Source organism: Toxorhynchites rutilus, chromosome 1, assembly GCF_029784135.1.
Source record: "Toxorhynchites rutilus septentrionalis strain SRP chromosome 1, ASM2978413v1, whole genome shotgun sequence".
Lineage (NCBI taxonomy): Eukaryota > Metazoa > Arthropoda > Insecta > Diptera > Culicidae > Toxorhynchites > Toxorhynchites rutilus.
Window position 1 is genome coordinate 114,387,774 of NC_073744.1, and position 6,597 is coordinate 114,394,370.

General features: G+C 36.0%; 1 non-coding gene across 1 annotated transcript; it reads right to left on the reverse strand.

Moving 5' to 3' along the window:
* Positions 1-6,232: 6,232 nt before the first annotated feature.
* On the reverse strand, positions 6,233-6,371 carry LOC129763818 (U4 spliceosomal RNA). The gene has a single exon (XR_008741038.1). It is a non-coding gene; the product is annotated as a U4 spliceosomal RNA (small nuclear RNA).
* Positions 6,372-6,597: the final 226 nt, after the last annotated feature.

The following is a 6,597-nucleotide window of genomic DNA, read 5'->3' on the forward strand; positions in this document are numbered from 1 at the left end:
AGAAAGATGGGAAAAAGTTGTGACTAGCTATGGGCAATACTTTGAATATAAAATTTGTAACCATTTTTGCAGAATAAAGCATTAGTTTTTGAAAAAAACCAGGAACCATTTTTGCAGAATAAAGCATTAATTTTTGGAAAAAAACAAGAAATAATTATTAATTACACTTGATATTGTCTGAATTTTATGTCTATTTATTGATGACAAAATGGTATCAAGTTTACTCACTTGACCAACCAAAATGTTTTTGGTGGTCGATGGTATCACTTCATTCTTGTAAAGGGATCTCTTGCCCAAAATAGTTTGAGAGTCCCTGATGTAGAGCATGGAAATCAATTTTGCTATGTTGGATTATAGCAAGCTCAACATTCTCATTCATATCATGCAACGTTGCACTATCGTTAACCAGAGTTGGAGAGGAGATGACAAGAGGCGGATTGTGAAGGTCAGCTGACAGAAGTGGCGAAACGGTTCTCGAAATTTCCACAAGCAAATCAGGGGAACAGAAGAACAAGTCGAGTGATTGATTCGACTTTCCTCAAGATTCCTTCGGTGCTAATTAAGGAAATCCATGCCATCAATCAACAGGGAGCTAGCCATTGATAACGGAACATAATTCACAGGTTGGATCAGTCCATCAGAACAACTTCGGGAAATTCCAGATTGATTATAATCATCGTATACCAACAAAATATCGTCATCAGAGCCATGAATGGATGCAATATGCCCATTTTGTAAAAATCTTCCATCTTGGTCCGTTAATATTGGGTTGGGGAAAAAGAAATGTTGTATATTGTCAATATATGGCAACACTTAAACATATCTTGTGTTGTACTTATCGCATCGGGTCATACTATACGGCTATTTAAAGACGACAATCTGTGGTACAAGTGTCGTTTTAACAGTGTTGTGATTGTCCTTTTCAGTCTCAAGTTATAGCGCGTCAAAGATGGAGTCCACCAAGCAAGAAATTCGCCATATGTTTTTACTACCTGCGAGGTAAAACTGCAACGAAAGGCGGCAGAAAAAATTCGTGTAGTTTATGGACCCGATACTGTAACGATTCGCACAGCACAGCGTTGGTTTGATCGATTTCGTTCTGGTGTAGTGGCTGTCGAAGATACACCCCGTACTGGTAGGCCAATCGTCGTGGAAAAAAGAAATGATCAATAGGAATGGTGTTGTTTTCCAATGCTCGGCCTCACACATGGACAACGCTCGGCCTCACACATTTTTGATGACCCGCCAGAAGCTATGCCAGAGCTCGGATGGGATTGCACCCACCGTATAGTCCGGACCTGGCTCCAAGTGATTATCATCTCTTCCGGTCCATGCAAAACGCTCTTGGTGATACTAAGTTGGCCTCATAAGAGGCTTGCGAGAACAGGCTGTTTTTTTGAGTTTTCTGCAAATAAGGAGGGGGGCCTTCTAAATGGCAACAAGTTTACGAACAAAACGGCGCATATTTGACTTAAATTGGATAATTTTAAGTATTTTGAATAAAGCGTCAAATTTCGATCAGAAATACGACATTTCTTTTTCCCCAACCCAATATAACAGGATACCAATTCATCGGTTCAAATAGAAAACATCACCCATTATAATATAAACAGCGATCCAATCTAGCAAATTTAAACGATCCTTTATTTGAACTCTCATGATCAACGCGGAAAATGGTGCACGTTGTTTTGCATACTAAATGTCCCATTAAAACGTTATTTCGCTAGAATAACTTGCGACATCAATAATCTTGCAAATCACGAACTTTAGAAGCAACGTGCGCTAGAATCTGAACTCACCATCCCGTGTCAATTTATTTCCTCCTTTTTTATTGCAACTAAAGAGTTCCAAGATTCTGGTCGTTCATCCTGGAAACGGTCATCCGGCGAATTTTAAATGGTTCGAAAACTGAACAAAGTTTTGCAGCAGAAAAAAAACGATCGCTTTGTTATGTGCGGATTGTCATATGAAGTTTTACTTTCGTATTGTTTTCATGAATCGCGCCGCGTTGGTCACGTCCATATCGTTGGATGACGACGTGAAATAATTTCCCAATGAGGTAGACCTCATATTTAAACGAAGCTATTCGTTTATTCGTTTTCATTGTGTCCACACAAGCGTTCATCTTTATAGGTTGTCGAGAACAGTTTTTACTTTCTGCTCGTTTCGAAGATAAATGTTTCGTGGAAAGGATAAGTTATGATCTATATGAACATCTCATGGATGGCTACTCGAGAATATAATAAAATCAAGTATTAAGATATAGATAGAATATAGATAGAAAAGTTAAACGGAATGCAATTTGTTGATTATCATTTTCCTCATGACTTTGTTCGCGGAACTACAATTTTTCGACTTTAATTTCCTCCATTAGTCGCTTTTACTTCTTACATGAACCTTGTGTGAGTTTTCCTTGTTCAGCATTTCTGGACATTTTGAAGGTAAAACAGTACCAGTCTTGTACTACTTTTCCATTAAAAAAGACCATGATATAGTTATGAAATAACTAGATCTATATGTGAAAGTGAATGATTCAAATGTTCTTCTGATACTATCAAAGTTTTCAGAGAAGCAAAATGGAAAACGTGTTCCACTGGTGAAATGATTTCGACATACAGTGATACAAACTCGCCACCAAGCAGATCTCTTTTCTCTTCTTTTGAAAACCGAAAACAAGTTTTCGGAACATTCTTCTTAGATAAAGTCGTAGTGTCATATAAGAGTGGAAAGGTTTGCTATCTAGTTTTAGAATAATGGGTTTTACTTGTCTAAAAATGGTAAATGTATGTGCGAATGTATGAAATATGACTCCAACGTGAGTGGTTGAAGTTTCAACTCGATTTCAAAGACGTTGATCAATTTCAGAGTTCCATCTTTAGTAGGGTTACCCCTATTCATTGCAACTATCTTAAGCTGCCTTCAGTTGTTATCTACGAGTTTTTGATGTATTCGGAAGGAATAGTCATCTATTCATTTATCAAGCGGTTTCTAAAATCTTTATTTTTAAAAATTTGATGGTTTCTAATCCAAATTACTCCCATACTTTTTTTTTGCTGGGATTGATGTCGGGAGATTGTGGAGGGATATTGATAACTTTTGAGTAATTGCATTGTAGCCATGTGCGAACATTATGTGCCTTGTGCTTTGGGTCATTGTCTTGATAAAACATGAATCCTCGATTCAATCCCATTTTCTCGACACTTTGCTTGAACATCCTGAAGGAAAACATGTAGCAAAATGTGAACAAAATGAGTTTGAATCAAGGATTCAAGTTTTACCAAGACAATGACCCAAAGCACATAGCACTTGAAGTTCGCACATAGTTACTTTACAATTGCTCGAAATTGATCAATACTCCTCCACAATCTCCCGACTTCAATCCCATTGAAAAAACTATGGGAACAATCAGTTAGAAACCATCATTTTTTTAAATAACAATTTCAAACCCCACTTTCATTATAAAGTTTCAGCATTATTGACCAGTAAAATTTTCTTAACTTAATTATAATTCAGTTTTACTTCTCGAAAAATGTTAGGTTGTTGTGATTCTGAACGCAAGAATTACCACCTTGATCAAAAAGTTCCAAGTTTATTCAGGAAATGAAAAATACAATTATTATACATCAATATCGATATTGTCCCCTTTAAAGTACCCCCTATCGACTGCAACGCACTTATGCCAGCGCTTGATCCAATCCTCGAAACATTTTTTTCCAAAATATATATTTTTATCAAGGCTCATATGGCGTTAGCCTGACACGGCCGGGAGCTCAATATTAGAACATATGGGAATTCAATTTATTTTTTTTTCATTTCAACAATTACTCATTCGTGATTTTCGTAATCTACGGGACCATCATCATCATTATTTACCGCGATCAAGAACAAAAGGCCAGGTTTATTGACGAAAGAAGTGTTCCTCATCCACGATCATGCGCGGCCCATTCTGCTCTTGTAACTCAAGAGCAATTGATAAAATTCAAGTGGACTGTGTTCGAGCATCCTCCTTACTCCCCAGACCTCGCCCCTAACGACACTCACTTATTCCCGGTGATGAAACAGGTGTTCGGCGGTCAACGATTCGATAACACTGAAGAAATTCGTGACGCAGTTACATCGTACTTCAAAAAATCGGACGTTACACACTTCGCGCTCGGAATAGAAAAACTCGTACCACGCTATGAAAAATGCCTCGAACGTTACGGCGATTATGTAGAAAAATTGAAAATAAAATGTAGATCACGAAAATCACCTCGTTTTTTGTCCTAACTTTTTTTTTCGTCGTTTTCTGAGGCACTGAAACTTATTTTTAAAGATCCTCGTAACAATGTAAGGCGAAACCCGAAGAAGGAATCGTCCGATTTGAGCCATCTTTATTTTGATGTATTCGTCTCTGCCCGTAGATCCATGTTATGGAGAAAAAAATCGGAAAATTTTCGGAAAACTCTGAAGGAAGGTCGGAAAATTGATTTCCCATATATTTTAAAACTGCTAACTGCCCAAATGTTTGCGAAATCATATTCTACCCCTTGGGTGCATTCACAAGCAAACGATTTACGGTGTCGACATCTGTGAAAAAAAAATTACGGTGTCGACATCTGTGGCGACTCTGTCAGATTGGCAGGCCTGAAGGCAGTTTTAAAACATTAAAATTTGAACTAATATTTTTATTTGGTATTATTTAATAATTTGAAACACGTGGTGCTGACCCTAACTTAATCCTTTTTCTAAGTTTTTTTCTGATAATCCCACAAAAACTAATTATTATTATATAAAATTCTCTTTAGAAACCATTTATGATCAAGATTGTTTACCCAGTAGTGAAAAATGTGATTTTCAATTACACAGAATGCATATTTGATACGAAAAAGTTATTTTTTTTTCATAATTTTTATCTTGAAAGTGTGTTCATTCCATATGAAAATCCATTGTATTTGTCGCTTCACAAAAGTTCCAGAGTCAGGTTCTGCGATTTGAAGATGACAGACAAAACTTAACGATACCTGTCGGTTTCGAGTTGCTTCGTGTGCGGATCGAAGTTGATCTCAAGTTTGACAGCTGAGATGAAGACAAGTTGAGTTCGAGCTTCAGTTGACCCGTGTGCGGACGGCCTAACTCAATCAAAACTCTATGTTCAGTTCCCCTGGATGGATGCGGGGCTCAACGTGCTAACAATATTACTTCTTTGAATTAAAGTCAATTACGGACGAACTAAAACATATTTTTAAAGCATAGGTCTGCTTTGTTCTTAATCGGTTCAAATGATCTACTTGGCATGTTTAAAGCAAGCTGCGGCATGTTGAAATTCGTATCTTGTTACTCTCAGATTAACAAGTAGTTTTATCTGAGAGAAGCAGAGTTTCTGAGTAAAATTAAGTAAGAATAAAACAATAATGGTTATGAAGCTAGTTAAATAAGGGAATATAGTTACTATATTCCACCTTATGTACAAAAATGTAGGTTCTATTGTTATGAAACATAGTGTATTATAATTAGAGTTGAAAAGGATATTTGGTAACTATCCGGCCGGATATCGGATATTTGAAAAAATATATATTTCTTATCATCATAACATAAATTATAACACATTAGCATATAAACATCATTCACACGTGTATAAAAATACGGTATGATTGTTGATATGTCGAAAATGTTATAAAATTAAATTATTATCAACTCATATCATCAACGTTTTATTCAGCTTCATCGCTTTCGTTTTGTTTAACAGGTGTTGAAGACGGCAATGAGATGTTATTCTTAGTTATTCTTACTGATATTTCTGTATGATGATTTTGATTTTGATGATTTTTTGTCTGTCTGTTTATATTTCGAGAATTCCTAAATAGTCTGATCAGAACCTCGGGTTTAAAAAGTTTGCAGTCATATTTTGATTTTCTTCTATGTAGTTAAAAACAACCTATCCAGCGTTTAATGATGTTCTCACGCGAAGTAAGTTCGGTGTTCTTTGTGCAGTCTCGTCCTTATCGAAATACTTTTTTGATGCAGCAACATGCGGAATTCCCTCGAATGTATAAAAGCACAACGCACTTCTTTACCAAGCTTAACAGTTGTTGAGTCTTCAAATTAGTGAATCTGTCGTCGATCATAATAATTTCGATTTGTAGTGAAGTAAGTGCACCCTCTCTCAGACTACCATCCCTGAAGACAATTCTAAGTTTGTTTTCAATCTTAATGAGAATAAAAGATTGCTGATTGAAGAATCTTATTATAATATAAAACCATAACCAGAAAAAAAAACTATTCCTCGTAGAAAACATGATACACTATTAAATAGGATTTTTTTTCAACTCGCAATAATCGCACCTCGGTAAAACCTCTTTGGTAACGATATTGATTCTAAGCGAAAAATTTAATATTCGTTCAATATTTTTATTTAAAAAAGTGTTTATTTCTTTCTTATCGCTTTATTTGCATCATGTCTCATGCCGTTTCTATTAATTTTCTATTTGCTAATAAAGAGCTGAATATCCGGCTATCCGGCCTCAAAGCTGATCGGATATTCGGTATCAGGTGTCCAGCCAAACCACTATCTGTTTCATCACTAATTATAATGATGAGTTTTGGTGAAATTTTCAG